At 45.0% G+C, this 17,267-nt stretch overlaps 1 protein-coding gene across 3 annotated transcripts in view; it reads left to right on the top strand.

Moving 5' to 3' along the window:
* MGAT5 (alpha-1,6-mannosylglycoprotein 6-beta-N-acetylglucosaminyltransferase) overlaps positions 1-17,267 on the top strand; it is a 362,213-nt gene that overhangs the window by 93,201 nt on the left and 251,745 nt on the right. The gene's annotated exons all lie outside the window — the stretch shown is intronic.

Genomic DNA, 17,267 nt, shown 5'->3' with positions numbered 1-17,267 from the left:
CCTGGAGCACGGATTTGTGCACCAGTGGGTTCCCTCAGCCTGGCCTGCAGAATCGGGCTGAAACCAACTCTCCGACATCCCCCGAGGGGTCCTGGATTGAGAGAGGGTGCAGGCCAGGCCGAGGGACCCCACCGATGCACGATCAGGGCCCAGGAGGGATGCGGGAGGTTGGCCAGCCAGAGAGGGACTGTGGGAGGGCTCCAGGGCATGTCTGGCCATCTCACTCAGTCCTGATTGGCTGGACTCCAGCAGCAAGCTAATCTATCAGTCAGAGCATCTGACCCTGGTGGTCAGTGCACGTCATAGCAAGTGGTTGAGTGGCCTTAGCATATCATTAGCATATTACGCTTTGATTGGTTGAACGGCCGACTGGATGAACAGACGCAGCATATTAGGCTTTTATTATATAGGATTTTTACTGATTTCAGAGAGGTTGAGAGATGGGGAGAAAGATAGAAACATCAATGATGAGAGCGAATCATTGATCAGCTGCTTCCTGCATGCCCCACACTGGGGATCAAGCCTGCAACCCAACTGTGGCATGTGCCCTGACTGAGAAGCAAACAGTATCAAACACTTATCTCCTGTTTCATAGGTTGATGCTTAACCATTGAGTCACGCTGCCTGGGCTGGAATTTGCATTTTTAATGAGCATCCCAGGTCCTTCCAATGCAGTTAGTGGGTCCAGGGGCCACCATTGAGATACGCTACTTGAAACTAAGTCTTTATTCACTTTGAGCGCTCTCCATCTCTCCATGGGGTGTTCTGGAAATAGGGAGCACCCAGTGCCTCTTAAATTAACATTTGCTCAGAACAGTTGGTCTAACAAGTGAGCTAAGGATCATGCTCGGGAGCAGTGATCAGATTTTGGGTCCTCTTAGGGACACTTCTGGCTTCATGATTCTAGCATTTTAAAAACATGCGTTTTCAAAAATGTCTGGTGCTTGAGGCATTCCAAAACTCTAGAGACACCAGGGTTTCACGAGGGGTGAACTCATGGGAGGCTGGTGGTGCTCTGGAGAAGGGCAGGGGCTGACCTGGACTCTATCTGTCTGCTCTTTGCTGCTTGTGTCCATGGGCCCCAGGCACTTGGGGTTAGTAGAAAATAATGAAAATTATATTTTCTGACTGCGCCTGGGGTGGGTCATATTCCTTTTTTCCTTCTGATTTTAAAAGAATGAAAGCATTTTCATGGCCCCTAAAGGGTTCCTGGGCCCTCGGCTCTCCCTCTGTGTGCCATGCTTCATGGATCAGTCGGCCTGCACCTTTCTGAGCATAACATTATTTTTCACCTGAATAGGTTGTGGGCACTAGTTCTAGTATGAGTAACGCCCTCTAGCACATTCGCCACCTGGCGCACAATGGGCTGTATGCGGGCCAAGAGGAAGCATTCTAAGAGCCAGCCCTGGTACAGGCAGTTAAAGGATCAACATGTCCTGTCACCACTTAATTTCTCGTAATCAATCATGTAATCATGTTGTTGACATGAGATTCTCTTCCCTCCTAAGCTCCATTTTCATTCATGCCAGCACTCATTTCACGTGTCCTTGAGATTTCCTCCATCTGTTGTGCTTGACATCCTCCCACCCTTCGAGAGGGTCTTGGGTCAGTACTCATCTTTTAAAGGAGAATGAGTGGAGATGCACTTGGTCTTCCTGTTGTTGGAAGGATTTCTTCATCTCCACACTAGGAAGCCTAATTTCTGCCTGACTGCCCTTGTTTTTACTGTGCTGTCTTCTTTCCAGGCCAGTGAGACACTTAAAAGAAAATGTGGTCATTAGCAAGTGGTGTGATGCCCCGGGGTTAAGCCAGAGCCTCGGCCAGCCTGAGCTCTGTGAAGGAGCAGAAGCGGTACAGATGGAGATTAGGGAGCCAGCTGGTTGGTAGAGAATGGTGGGGGAGAGGGCGTGAGAGCGATGCATAGGCCCCCCAGAATGGAGATCTTGATGTCTTTTCTTTTTGTCAATGAGAATACCCAGCCTGTAGAAAGGTTTTATAAGAGCTTATTTGAGCCAAAATTTTGAGGATGTGCTTGGAAGCAAAATCTCAGTGGATTGAGAAAATGCTCCAGAGAATGGCAGTTTTGCAGCTTATTTTACACATTACAATCAGATGTAAGGAGGCTTATACGAAATCCATTGGTGGTAGATAAAGGAGGAGGGATAAAGCAAAGCTGGGAAAGCTCTAGGATTGGATAAAAAGCAAAATGGAGAAACACATACTTATTTTACGTTGGTGGGTGTTGGATAGTGCACAGTGATAGTATGTGGGCAACAAGATAATGATGAGGGGTTCTGTGGCCCTAGTGTCCAGGTGCCATCCCAGATGGTTGGAAATAGGATTCCAGGAACTCCTCTATAAGGTCCACTCAGATGGCTGGAAGGCCGTGCAGGAGGCAGCCCAGTCTCTGGCTTTTCCCTGAACTGTAGCGGACAGTGTGCCTGAGAGGCCTCTTCCACCAGTGGTGCTAGACGCTCGTTATGAATTTGAGGCCAGTTAACCGCAAGGGGCTTCTAACACTGGGTATGTTCCTTCTCAGGTTCACACTAATAAGGAAGAGAAAGGATGAAAGTTTGAGGGGCAAGTGGCCAGTTAAGTGTGGCGTTTGACTATATGGTCAAGTGTGGAGTTTGACTATAGCTGGAAGCCCCTGGGAGAGACATCTGATTTTTCTTTAAAAAGGCAACCAGCTGCCCTGTGGAGGGTGAAGGCTGGTTGGAGGTGAGGGTGAACAGGAGCTGGGAACTGATTGGCAGCATCTGAGGGGACTTTGGAATGGGACAGAGTGGGGATGGTGACATGTAATCATATTTGGGGTAGATATTGGAGGCAGAGCTTATAGACTTATTGATGGTTTAAATATGAAAGATGGGAGGGCATGAAGAGAATGTGCACGTGAGGGCTGTGGGTTTTGTGTGAGCCCTGGCTGGGTGGCAGTGCTGGTCACTGAGCCCATGCATGCTCTGCTTTGGCTGCTAATTTGGGGACACGTCTTAAACATTCCAGTGGGTGACTGAGTCAGCACTGTGGTATTTGCTCAGGTGAGGTCTTCAAGGCTGGATGTATGATTTTGAGATCATGGGCCAGGGTGCACTCAACTAAGAAAGAGAATACAGAGAGAAGAGGGCCAAGGACAGAGTCTAGGGGTGTCCCAACCTGGGGAGTCCAGTAGAGCAGTCCTCTGGGGAGTTGCGGCAGTGTCCTGAAGGCAGGTCAGTGAAAAGGAGCAGTTCTATAAATAGAAATACCTCCAGAGAGGACAGAAAACCAGCTTCATGGCCTCCCTGAGAAAGAACCAGTGACTAGAGCTGCTTAAATGTGTGATGTTTTGCCCGGCTGGCACGGCTCAGTGGTTGAGCATCGACCTATGAACCAGGAGGTCACAGCACACGCCTGGGTTGCGGGCTCGATCCCCCAGTGTGTGCCGTGCAGGAGGCAGCCAACCAATAATTCTCATCATTGAGGTTTCTATCTCTCCTCTCTTCCTCTCTGAAATCAATAAAAATATTAAAAAATAAATAAAAGTGTGATGTTCTGCCCCTTGAATTCTAGGAAGACTGTTTCTATTTGAGCAATAAGGCCCTTTAGAATATTACATTGTCTTATGTTTGTGTTAGGGATTACTGGCTTTGTGAGCAAAGCCCTTTGACATTTGTGGATGGAGTGTACTCATTATTAAGTGAAATTGTCTGAAATGAATGTCAGTTCTTTCTCCCCACTAAGTTTTGCATCACGAATGGCCACAAAGTTTATTTTAGAAGCTTGTGATAGGTGAGAGGAAAGAGAAGAGTCATTTCTGAAACTTTTGCTGGCCACTTACTGCTGAATCTTGGCATCTTTCACATCTCCTGGGGGAAGAGAGGTATCATTTTTAGATACAGAGGATCCTGTGGGTGTTGATGTGAATAGACAGGATGGGCCAGCTTCTCCCTCTGACCCAGGCTTTCTGACCTGCAGCACACATTGGGAGATCGGGGCTGTATTAGTTTCCTGTTGGTGGTGTAACAAATTACCTTAATGGTGTCTTAAAACAAGACAGATTTATCATCTCCAGTTCTGGAGGTCAGCGCCTGAAGAGAGTCTATAATAGGCTGACTATTGCCCTTCTAAACCCTGTAACTATGACCTCACATGGCAATATTTGGCAGCTGTGAGTAAATGAAGCATTTTGAGGTGGGGAGCCTATCCTGGATTATCAAGATGGACCCTAAAGGCCATCACAAGTGTCCTTATAACAGAGAGGCCATGGACAACGACATAGAGACAGAGAGGAGAAGACAGTGTGACCACCAAGGCTGAGATGGGCGTGATGGAGCCACCAGCCAAGCTGGGGTTGCAGCCACCAGAAGCTGGAGGAGCCAGGAAGGGATGGTCCCCTAGGTCCGCTAGTGGCAGCACAGCCCTGAGGAACGATAGAACTGTGACAGAGTAAATTTCTGTTGTTTTCAGCCACTGAGTTTTTGGTCATTTGTCACAGCAGCAAGGAGGAACTAAGACAGATGATCCCTGGGCTCTGTTTTCTATTTGTTTTTTCCCCCTGGAGGTTCTAAGGGAGAAGGTCAGTTTGCCTCTTCCAGCTTCTAGGAGCTACCGCATTCCTTACTTCATGCCCCTTTTATCTTCAAAGCCAGTCTTTCTTGACACTTTTTTAGACATTGATCCTTGGGCCTCCATCGTCCACATGTAAGGACCCTTGTAATTACATTGGACCCATCTGGATAATCTGGTGGAATCTAATTGTGAAATCATCTGATTAGCCACTTAATTCCATAGGCAACTTTCATTCCCTTTTGCTATGTAAGACAACATATCACAGGTTCTGGGGAGTTGGACCAGGGCCATTTTTGGAGGTCTACCACAGGGGGTAGTTTTTAAAGAACAGTGTATAAGGTGAAGAAATAGGTCTTGCTGGGAAGCTGAACTTGCCATGGCTACCCTCTTCCCACAACATGAGCCAGCACTTTCCTGTTTCAGCCTCCAGGGCAAGCTCTTTTTTGCAAGGCACACAGCGAACCCTGTGATGACACTAACGGGTTAAAAAAAGACAGTTGCTTACCAGAGATACTGAGCATTTGCATCTTCTGGCCCAGGTGCGATTTTAAGAGCCTAGCGGTGAATTGTGACCTTGGAAAGTCCTGCCTTCTTGGGAATCTTGTGCACAGTTGTCATTGAGATTGGCACTGGCTGCATGACATATATTGTCTGTACTCTATCATCTGCTGTCTTCTGCCTACTCCCAAGAACACCTCAGGCGGGCAGCGCCTGCAGGCTTAGAAAATGACTTTCCACAGCTTGTGGGAGGGGTTCGGGGGGAGTGTCAAGGAGAGGGATTTGCTTTTGCTCTGTTGCCTTACTGGTTTGTGTGTCAAAACTTAATAAAGGCTCACTAGTCTCAGCTGCACAGTGGCCACACCTTATCTGAAGGTGGAAAGACCTTGTATTCTATTTCCAAAAGATCACATTTGCCACACCGTTCTAACCCTGTCAGCTTTGTGGCCGGCATTCCAGGGAGGCCTGCCAGGGGAAGATGGGTGAAGGAAGTCAGCCTTTAGAACCAGAGCTTTCTGAATTTTGGCTGAACTTTTTCTTTTCTTTAAGTGGACCAGTGTTTTTGAAACTTCAGGCATAGTTTTTACCATATCATGTTACCACCTGTACTAGTTACGAAACATACTTGTCCCCTAATTTATTCTAAGTCAACTCATTTATTTTAATTTGATCTTCAACTACTTAACAACATATTCAGACTTAGGGATTTGGTGTGCTTATGCATGTTAAGATAAACTTAACTGTTAGAATAAAATGAGTGTGTCTGAACATTGTGTCCCACAGTGCCAGCGCACCACACTCAGAAAAAATTATATGAGATCATGCCGACCTCCCCAGAGGCTCTGTGCCAAGGGCGATAGTCTTTGGTGATCAAGTCCTTATCAGCCAGACTTCTGTTAGCTAAGAGGGAATTGGTTAGCTATTTAGGAACATTTCACGTAGAACACCTGTCAACCAGGGAGTGGACATGCCTTTATTCCTAGCAAGCAAAAGGATGTCTTTACTTACACTAGTATTTGCAATATAAATAACATAGGTATGTATATACACCAAAAGCCTTCATCTGTATCCCATCTGTGGATAAAAGCCAAAGAAGAATTTACATTACTTTTACATGAAATGTCTAAGGAGACAGAGCCTTCACCAGAACCACGAAATTCAATATCCAAGGGAAGTACAAATTTAATAAACATAATTCTATCTATTTACCTTTCTCGGCTGGGCTTTTTTAAAAAATTATTTTTATACCATATTATTTGTTTTTAAAAAACCAGCTTGCTCTCAGGTTCTGGGGAAAATAAAAATAATTAAATAACAAAGAGACTCAATAGGGAAGGCCCTCTTGTGTGCAGTGTCAGCTCTTCATCGTGTCCTGAGAGCAGGGTTGGCTGGTCTGGGTGCCACCAGCATGAAGGAGACCCTGTGCAGGGAGAGACCAAGACCTGTCCTGCTCCCCCGGGCTGCCTGCAGTCACTTGTCTTCCTCTTTCTCTCACTTCCTTGTTGGGGTCAGAGGAGTTGTGTATGGGATTGGCTTCTTTTTACACATACAAACACCTTAAAGTGATTGACTGGAGTCCTGGGCCTCTTCTTGCCCAGCTTTGGGAGAATGTAAAATCAGAGTTCTCTGGAAATTTGGAGCCTCTTCAACCTCCTCAAAAATCAGGGATCTCGCCCTAACCGGTTTGGCTCAGTGGATAGAGCGTCGGCCTGTGGACTGAAGGGTCCCAGGTTCGATTCCGGTCAAGGGAATGTACCTTGGTTGCGGGCTTATCCTCAGTGGTAGATGTGCAGGAGGTAACTGATTGATGTTTCTCATTGATGTTTCTAACTCTCTATCCCTCTCCCTTCCTCTCTGTAAAAAATCAATAAAATATATTTTAAAAAATCAGTGAACTAGTTTTACACGGAAAATTGCGAGAAGACTTGGTCCCCGTTGCTCAAGGGCTGTTCCCCTCTGTTCCACTATCTTCTCCGGAAGTGCTCCTTTTGTTAGTCAGTTGTATCAAGCTTTTGTTTCCCAGGGAGCTGGGAGATGTCAGTGAGACCTTGAGACTTGCAGGCTCTTGAGTGATGGTGGTAAAGGAGCCAGCCTGAACACTGAGCTCCCCTGGATGTAGAATGCTGACTTGCTGAAGTTGATGCACAAGCACTGCACAATGTTTGACTCGTCTTCTCCTTGACATTGAGATACTGGTTTGCTCTTTGGAAGAGCCCTGTCTGGACAGGTCTTTCAAATATTTGCGTTTTATTTCTAGACTCTGCTGCTGCTGACTTGGGTAAATGTATCACTTTGCATACCCCTTACCTTATTTTCCTAGAGGAAAGAAAGGCAGCCAAGTGACGGGCTGACAGCAAATTGGACTGTTGGGCTGACATTACATGTGAGTCAATAGGTGGCCCAGGTTGTAGGTGCTGTTTTGTCTCATCAGCCAGTGGCTGGCTTTGGAAATGTTACATACATCCAGTTAGTGATACTGGGTGTATATCCTTTTACATCCTGCAGCGAAAGATGAAGAGGTCAAGGTCAGGTGCCCTCTCAGGGCCCAGCTGGGCCCTACACCCAATCCTGGGCAACTTTCTTCTATGATTCTGACCCACTTATGAAGGCCAAGAATGGGGGAAGGAATGAGAAGGAGGATCTTAGTATCTTCAAGATTAGAGTTGAGGAAGCCTGAGGCAACATTACATCCAGTCTTTTTAGTGAGGTAAGTTAGGCACACATGTGCCCCAGGCATCCAACAAGCTAGTGCCTAAGAGTAGGCATCATCAAGAACCTTCTATCCCTCTTCCAGCCAACCAGCATTTTTATAAGAGAGTTACTGAGGCAAGTAGTGACTTAACAAGGAAATCTGTACCCTTGATTTTAACCTTTTAGTTATCTATAATGTACTTATCAAAGTTCACACACTCACCTCCTCCCCCCTTCTCCTCCCCACCCTCCTCCACCCCCCAACCGAGAGCAGGCAGAATGCTACCAGCCCTCAGGAGCCCCTCGTGCTCCCTTCTGCTCGCTGCCCATCCCACCCATCACTGGTCCTAACCTGCAACAGCACAGAGCACTTGGCCTGCTTCTGTGTATTCCATGCGCAGGAATTCACGCAGTGTGTACTATTTTGTGTTTTGCTTCTTTGGACCAGTATTATGCTTGTGAAATTCATCCGTGTTGTGTGTATAGTTGTAGACCAGCGATTTCAACCTTTTTTGTCTCATAAACTACTAAAATTCTGTGGCACATCAAAAATGTATTTTCTGCCCTAACCTGTTTGGCTCAGTGGATAGAGCATCGGCCTGCGGACTCAAGGGTCCCAGGTTCAATTCCGGTCAAGGGCATGTACCTTGGTTGCAGGCACATCCCCAATAGGGGGTGTGCAGGAGGCAGCTGATCGATGTTTCTCTCTCATCGATATTTCTAACTCTCTATCCCTCTCCCTTCCTCTCTGTAAAAAAATCAACAAATATATTTATAAAATATATTTATATATATTTTCTGTTGATCTAACCAAAAAATAGGTATAATTTTGATTCATTCATACCAGATAGCTGTGGTTGTGTTGGCTGTTGTAATTTTTTAAATTTAAATATTTAAGGGAAAAGAGGTCAGTGCCCCTGACTGAATAATCAGGTAGATATTGCATGTTTAAGAATTCTTCGGCACACCGGTTGAAAATCACTGCTCTAGACCATTCATTCTCATTGCTGTATAGTATTCCAGTGTGTGTAATGCCACAACTTTTTGATCCATTCTACCATAGATGGATGTTTGGGTTTTTAGTTTCGGGTTATTATGAATAGTGCTTCTGAAAGCATTCTAGTATGTGGCTCTTGGTTAACACGGGTCCACATTACAGTTGTGTCTACTTAGGAGTGGAATTTCTGAGTTATAGTGTTACCAGAAAGGGGACCTGGCCCTGAGTGTGGGTCTGCCTTGGGCCGGCCTGTAGTGTATGGGTTCTTGACTTCATGCGGGAAAGATTTCATAACACAAGTCCACATGATTTTGAGGGTATGTTTATTAAAGCTGGGAACAGTGACACAAGGAAGGGCTTAGGATAGAAGAAGCAACAAGGAGAGCTTAGGCAGGGCTGCTTTGGCTGTTTAGAAATGTTACAGGAAAGCAATGACCTAAAGCAGGGCTGCTGTTAGCTCACTGGAAAGTCAGAGAAAAGGGGCATGGAGAAGGGAAAGACGTGGGCGTGCTCCTAGTAGGGAGAGCACATGCCCTGGGATCTGCAAGCTGGGACCTTCGTTTTGAGGATTTTAAAGGTTGGGAGTTTAGTGGAGGTCTTGGGGAGGATCTCAATAGAATATTCATCAGTTTTATGCTGATGAGCCAAAATGAGAGTTATTTCCTTAACTTCATAGGTTCTTGGGTGTGGTTAGCAAATGGCACTAATTGGATTTCTGCTATCTGTCTCCCTGAGTAGGATGATTTAAGCTATTTACCCTCTGGTTGGGGAGAAGTGCAAACCATTTACTTTCAAGTGTTCTTGGTTTATGGAAGATAAGATTTTACTATTTACTAAATGGCTGTAAACTGCTTGGCCTTTAACTGTCTGTCTCAGATTCCCTCTTTAGCTTGTCCTTGCTTACTAGGTTGTCTCAGTAGGGCCAGGGTGTGTTCAGCTTTATGAGATAACTGCTCATTTTCCTGGGTGGTCATACTTTTACCAGCAGTGTATGAGGCCTCCCACCCTCCATCCTCAGTACACCTAGTTTTCCTGTCTTTTTCACTGTGGTGCTTTGGGTGGGTGTGTAATGGTATTATGGTGTAGTTTTAATCTCACCCTGTGTGATTCTGAAGGCCTGGCTTGTGTGTTTTTGCTGTGCTTATCATGGGCTTTGCAAGAGTCACTGCTTTTAGACGGTGACCTTAGAAAGGAATTATTCAAGTTTTCAAAGAGGCTGATGCATTTGAACAGACGCCCTCATAGTTCAGCTGTTCTCCAAGAGAGAAGCGTGTGGAGTTGGTGTCTTACACTAAATAGCATTCTGCTCTCACCATATGTTTGGTTTGTTGCAGGGAGATCAGCAGGAAAAAAAAGGAACAAGGTCCAATAAAGCCCGCTTAATTTGGTCTGGCTGAGTTTATTAGCAGCAAACCTGGACATTTATAGTTCTGTGTGGGGGAGTTGACAGGTGAAAGATGGGTAAGTCAGAAGCTTGTTCACATCGAGGTTCTGTGAGCCAAGCTGGATGTTTAAGTTTGAGTGGGATGTCTCCCTGTGGCAGTCCATTATGTCATCAGGATAGAGGGATTGCAAAGAAAAAGGAAGAAGTAGCTCAGAACCACTTTCAAGCCAAAGTTGAAACCGTAGTGTTACTTTTTAGCATGGAGTCCATTCAGGTTTTTCTCTCATTCAAGGCAATTTTATGACCTAAAGAATTTACCCTGAAGATGTGGAAGGAAAATTAAAGCTTGACTAGGAAATGGGGCTGGTGGGCGAAGTGTGCTGGAGAGACCCAGTTCTTATGTAAGTGGCATGATCCATTCCTCAGCTATTTTCCTGAGAGTTCACACCCAGCATAGGAAGGTAATTAATGAAGACAGATTTGATGTTATTATTTATGCTGTTACTTTTGCCATTTCTTGTCTTTTATTTTTCTCTACACCTTAGGTATATAGTTTAATTGCAATCTTTCCACATTAGACATATCAAAACATTGAGCTGTACACATTAAATATATGCAATTTTTAAAAAAATAAATGTATTCGGGTGATATTGGTTAATAAAATTATATAGGTTTCAAGTACACTTCTATGATACATCTGTATATAGCACTGTGTGCCCACCACCCAAAGTCTCTACACTTTTCTTGCTACCCTTTGCCCAACATGAAGTATAGTGCCTGGCTAGCGGTGCTGGGTAAATATCTTTTGCCAAACAGACAAATCAACTTAAATATTTACTGAATGCCAACTATGTATTAATGTGAAATTGTAATTAAGAAAAGAGTTGAAGTCTTTTTTAAAACTGTTTTTTTTTAATTTATTACTTACTCATTTTTATTTAAAAATTTTATTTTAAATTCTTTATTGTTTAAAGTACTGCATATGTTTCCTTTTTTCCCCATTGACCTCTCCCTGGCCGCTCCCACCCCCCCGCACAGTTCTGTGCTTCATCTGGTTGAGGGGGTGTGAGGGCCCTGGAGCTGGAGCTGGAGTCCTGTGATCAGATCCCTGTGTTCCAGGTGAGGCCCCAGAATAGATTGGAGCCCTCGTCTGCGCATGGCAGGAGCCTTGCTTTGCATAGGGATGCTTTGCTGGAAAAAGAAGTCTCTAAGGGCTTGGCAAAGGACTGACTTCAGTAGGATGTTGGGATGCTGTTTCCCAGAGCTCAGATGGCTTGTTTTCTCATTAGTTACCCTGTGGATTGTGTAAAGAGGTTGGAGGAGAAAGTCCCCCCACGTTGGCAGGATCTCTGGTTGGTTGTACACAGCATGGTGGGTGGAAGTTAAACACACATCTGTTTTGGGAAAGGACTATCAGGACTTGATGCTCTTAGTGTTATTACAAATACGACATTATATTGGGCAGGAGGGGATGAGGGTGGCTTGAAGGAGTGTGTGTGTGTGTGTGTGTGTGTGTGTGTGTGTGTGTACGTTGTGTGGTGAAGTAAGTATGTTTTTTTTGTCACTGAAAGGAAGGAAATATGTCTTTTTTGAGCACAGACACGTGCATGGGTCTGTGCTTAGCCTTCAGACTTCCATGTCGTATTGTCTCATTCAGTCTCATTGGATTCTGCATTTTGAATATGTGAAGCCATGGCTTACAGGGATTGATAATTTGCTGGACTAGTTACCTGGGAAATTGTAGGGGAAAGTAGGTGGGCAGCTGAAGACATCAAGGAACACACTGCATTGGCCACCAGGGCGGCAGTTATCCTCAGCAAGGACATTCCTGAAAGTTCTCTGCTGAAGAGATAGTGTTGTGATTAGGGCCGTCTCACAATACCACTGTCACAGACAAGCAAAGCAGGTTTGGTTACTAGGACTTTCTCCTTTTAGAAGCAAGCCTGGTGCTCACCACCTGCTCTGGGCTTCTGACTATTGCAGTAAAAGAATAAGATAGATAAGGCTGGCTCTTATCTAGCTTCTTGCTGAGAAGAGGGCCCTTTAGCTCCACCAGACTGAGTTCCCTAAGGCACAAGCCATGTCTTTGTATCTTCAGTGCTGAACACAAAACTAGGTTTTTGTTGACTGAAGCAGAAAAACATGAAGAGTCAAAGGGGAAAAATACGAATCAAAACTTTGCAAAGTGCCTTGCCCTTTTCCAGAAGGATTTGACGTCATCACCAGAAATTGCCCTTTAGATTCATTGAGAGCTAGTTCACAAGCAGGTGATGGGCAAAGAGGGTGGAGAAGATAGGCATCAATAAATACCTTCGTTACTATTATTATTGGCTACCTTGGGAATATAGTAGGAAGTAGGTTCCTGGTCCTACTCTTACACTTTCTTTTTTTTATTTATTTTTTTAAAAATATATTTTATTGATTTTTTACAGAGAAGAAGGGAGAGGGATAGAAAGTCAGAAAGATTGATGAGAGAGATCGATCAGCTGCCTCCTGCACACCCCCCACTGGGGATGTGCCCGCAACCAACGTACATGCCCTTGACCGGAATTGAACCTGGGACCCTTGAGTCTGCAGGCCGACGCTCTATCCACTGAGCCAAACCGGTTCGGCGTACTCTTACACTTTCTTTCCTCCTCCAGAAGTTTATGAAAAAGCACAGCAGTGGTGTTAGAGATGAGGGTAAATCCACACTAACTGCAAGTAAGTCCCTTGTAAAATTCAAAAATACTCTGTTCAAATCCCTTTTCAAAGATCACCATATACCTCCTAGCAGGTGGGCACAGTGTGCTGAAGATCTGTGGTTCTCAATATGGTGCAGGACAAATCCCACAGCCCCTGACTTCCAGGGACTTCACCTCCATAAATTCATTCACCATCAGCTAATGCCACACGACAAGCTACCTCCGTACTTAGTGGCATGATACAGCAAGTTTTTATTGGTGTTCATGGCTCTGCAGGTCAGTTGGGTGGTTCTTTGGATCTCAAATGGGTTCACTTATGTGACCTGGGGTTAGTCTGCTGGCCTTAGTGAGCCTTCTCACGTGTGTGTTGGCTGGCTGAGCTTGGTCTTAGACAGTGATAGCTGGGCTTCCTTCTGCAGGGTCTGCCCTCATGCAGCAGGCTACTCCAGGTTTTTCATGTGGCTCTCAGAGAGTAAGCAGAAGCATGCAGTGAATGCCTTTTGAGGCCTGGGCTCAGAACTGACATACTGTGACTTCTGCTGCATTTTATCAGACAAAGCAAGGTGTGCGATCAAGCTGGATTCAAGGGTAAAGAGAGTGGTTCTTGATGGGAGTTGCTACAGTCTCATTGCAAGGGCTGTGGACACAGGGAGACCATTAATTGGGGCCATTAATGTAGTCAGTGTACCACATCCATTATTTTGCTCAACTGATAATCTTCCTTGTGACCCCTTAAGCCGTCTTTTATCCTCTTGTTCCATTCTTTATTAATTAGAACTTAGGAAAGACTATACTGTTTACCATGCATAGTCTGAGGAAGCCCCCGAGACAAGACTTGCCTTGCATAAGTTCATAACCCCAGCGGTGGGGAGCTGGACACAAAGGTGGCCAAGAACGAGAGAACTGGAGTAAGGCCAGAGAAGTGTGTGTGCAGAGTGGGCTGTGAACCCAGAGGAAGGAGTGAACCAAGTCTGTGGGTTGGATCGGAACTGAAGGCAGAATTAAGTCACCCAGGATCTGGAGCAGGAAATGGATGAAGAACGGGGAGAGAAGTGTGTACAGAAGGTGAAGTGCGAGGAGCCAAAGGACCAGGTATTTGCTCTGCAATGTTGGTTAATGCGGGGTGGGGTGGCAGGTGACAGAGCGGAGAAGCCTGCAGTGCGGATTTCAGGGCTAAGACTTCACTAATGGCCAAAGGCAGTTGTGAGCAGATTTTTGTCCTTTCCAGCCCAGGGACTCAAGCACTTGAAGGTCAGACAGTGTGATTACTGCACCCAGATGGCTTTTCCTCAGCAAAAGCAGGAAGACAGGGAAGTGTTGTTCTGTGGATTCCAAACTGTGTGTTGAGGTGGCCCTGGGTGCCACAGAAAGTCACGAGGGTGCCATGGGATCTAACATTTTGAAAAAACCCAGCTCAATCTGCCAGACACCACTTACCTACTACTGTTAAGTTGTTGGGACCTAATTATAGTTGACCCTTGAACAACACAGGGCTTAGGAAGGCATCGATCTTCTTACATAGTCAAAAATTTGTATATAACTTTTTACTCCCCCAAAACTTAATTAGTAATAGCTGCTATTGACTGGATGTCTTACTGATAACATAAACAGTCAATTAACACATATCTTGCATATTATATATTATATTTTTACAATAAAGTCAGCTAAAGAAAAGAAAATGTTATTAAGATCATAAATAAGAGAAAATGCATTTATAACATTTATTGAAAACATTTTCATGTAAGTGGAACCACACAGTTCAAACCCATGTTGTTCAAAGGTCCACTGTCCTTAGGTAACTGGAGCTTGTGTTAGCTATTTCTTTTGGGCTGCAGGTACCATGAAAAACTACTGAATCACTAACAGCAGTAAAGTGAGGAAGTTTGAGTTTGGGAACCTGTGGTCAAGCTGTTGACAGTACTGGCTTTGAATTCTGCCCCTGCCTGTTATTAGAGGTGACTTTGGGCAAGTGAGTTATTGTCTCCGACCTCATCTATAAAGTGGAGGTGCACCTCCCTCCCTAGGGGTACCGAGAAGAATAAATGAGTTTGTAAAAGGAAAGGGCTTTAAATGAGCCTGGCACGGCTTAAGCACTGATATTGGAAGCTCTTTCTAACCATTGTTAATTTAGCAATGCCATCATTACTGGCTGTTGCTAGGTCAGTAATCTTTCTGTAATGGCAGCAAATGCCCAGCACAGGTACCCCTGTTGGGAAAGTTCAGGAGCCTTTGAGTGGCAAATAGGAAGGACTTCATATTCTGTGTGAAATTGCAGGCAGAAATGGATAACACTGTACATCTTTATGCTTATCCATAAAATCCTGGTTTTCTACCAGCCTCTCATTTCAGAAACACAGCTCTGGTTTCAAAGTGATGTGTTCAGGCTCATTCATTCATATTCTGTCTCTTTCCTGTGTATCATTACTCCCCCCACCCAAGTGAAATAACCTGTCTCTACAACAAATGGCCAGATGAAAGGAACATAAGTCAGTGTGTTTGCCTTGTCGTTTCTGGCATTAATGGAATGGAATGGAACAGCCTGATGATGATGTGTGTGTGTGTGTGTGTGTGTGTGTGTGTGTGTGTGGTCGTGGTTGTGTGTGTGATGCTCTCCTTTAGTCCAGTCTGATTGCTCCCCCTTTGTCCAGGGAACTTTTTGTCTCCATCTCCAGAAACATCACTATGCCTGCTTCTTTCTCTTTCTCTGACTTATAACTGGGTTCTGGCTGTGTTCTCATTTCCCATTCTGATCATGTTCTTTTCAGATTCTGCCAAATCTCTCTTGCATTTGTTTTTCACCTCAGCACTCTATTCTGTCAGCAGTTCAGGGAGCCCTTTCCAAGCTAATTTTTCTCCATTTGCTTTTTAATTAGTTTTCCCCTCCTGCTTCTTGCCTCCACCCCTTCGTCCTCCTATCCTTCTGTGGCCACCTAGAACAGGTCCTACGATTTCTTGCGTGCTTTTAAGAGAATATGGGCTGGAGCAACGCCAATCACATTGTTTCCAGGGTTGTGAGTTTGAAATGTTCCAATTTATTCGTTTGTGGTCTTGCTCTATAATGTGAGCTGTGGTAAGTTTCCAGAGGCAGGGACTAAGCATCTTGTATAAAATATTTGTGGAAATGATTCATTTTTTAATAATAAAGTGCTCTGAGTGTTAACCTGTGTCTTTAAAGTAAATCTTCTAAAAGACAGGGAGCAAGCTTCCTTTCATAGATTCAGACTCAGTCTCTGAAAACTCTGAAATGTTAAAGAAACCTTTGATGACTGTGTTTAGGGGGTAAGAGTGTTCATAGCTGTGATCATATTCCTATAGGAGTGTGTGGCCCTGTGTATTAGAACCTGCTGCCTGGCTTATTTAGAAGCCTAAAGAGATTTGAAGTGACAGTGTGTGATCTGGAAGGAGAGGACAGAGACTGAAGAGCACACAGAACCCTGTTTCAAGTGTGGATAAGACCCTTACTAGGTACCTGGAGGCACAGAAGGCCAGGCGTCCATTACTATGACATCTAAGCAGCGGTGCTAATAAAGGAGCCTGAGATTTGTTTTGAGAGTTCTCCCCTGTACTAATTCTTACCTCTTAGAGGTCTGATGGAATAAAAGGAAAAGGTGGCTGACAGGAATTCTGGTCTCAAGTACACCACATTAAGTTCTGCCCTCTGGCAGGTTAGCTCAGCGCCTGAGAGCATGCTGTAGGCTGCAGAGGACAAAAGGCATTATGGGTCCCCTCTGGAGCACCTAGATCCTTGCTCCTCAAAGTGGGGTCCCCAAACTGGCAGCATCAGGCACACTTTGGAGCTAGTTAGAGATGCAGACTCTCCAGGCCCACTGACTGAGAAGCCACCACAGAACCAGGCTCCCAGGTGACACTCAGACTGAGGAAATGCTCAAGGAGCCAGTTCTAGGTGCTGCCTGTTTCATGGGCAGCAGCCCAATCTCTCACAGGCGCTGTGTCGTGGGCATGGCTCCAGGGTCTTAGATGAGTTCTGATTGTTTATTATTTTTATGATAAATTCTAACACCAAGTGACTTAGATGTAGGTCTGTATGCCTGTATGTGATTTGGTCTAGTACAGCGGTTCTCAACCTGTGGGTTGCGACCCCTTTGGGGGTCGGACCCTTTCACAGGGGTCGCCTAAGACCATCCTGCATATCAGATATTTACATTACAATTCATAACAGTAGCAACATTACAGTTATGAAGTAGCAACAAAAATAATTTTATGGTTGGGGGTCACAACATGAGGAACTGTATTTAAAGGGCCAGAAGGTTGAGAACCACTGGTCTAATACCTTTCTGTGGGTCTTCACAGACAGATGTATAGATCAGAAAATAATCCTTGACTGTCTGCTTACGGCCTGGGGATGGCAAGATATTATGGTGCCTACTCTGTGCAATCACCGTAGAAAGCATTAGGGTGGGACTCAAACAGTAAGACACTGTTTTTATTGAGAAGTCTGGTC

Source organism: Myotis daubentonii, chromosome 7, assembly GCF_963259705.1.
Source record: "Myotis daubentonii chromosome 7, mMyoDau2.1, whole genome shotgun sequence".
In the NCBI taxonomy this organism is placed as follows: domain Eukaryota; kingdom Metazoa; phylum Chordata; class Mammalia; order Chiroptera; family Vespertilionidae; genus Myotis; species Myotis daubentonii.
Note: the sequence above shows the minus strand (reverse complement) of the source record. Positions and strands in the feature narration are given on the sequence as shown.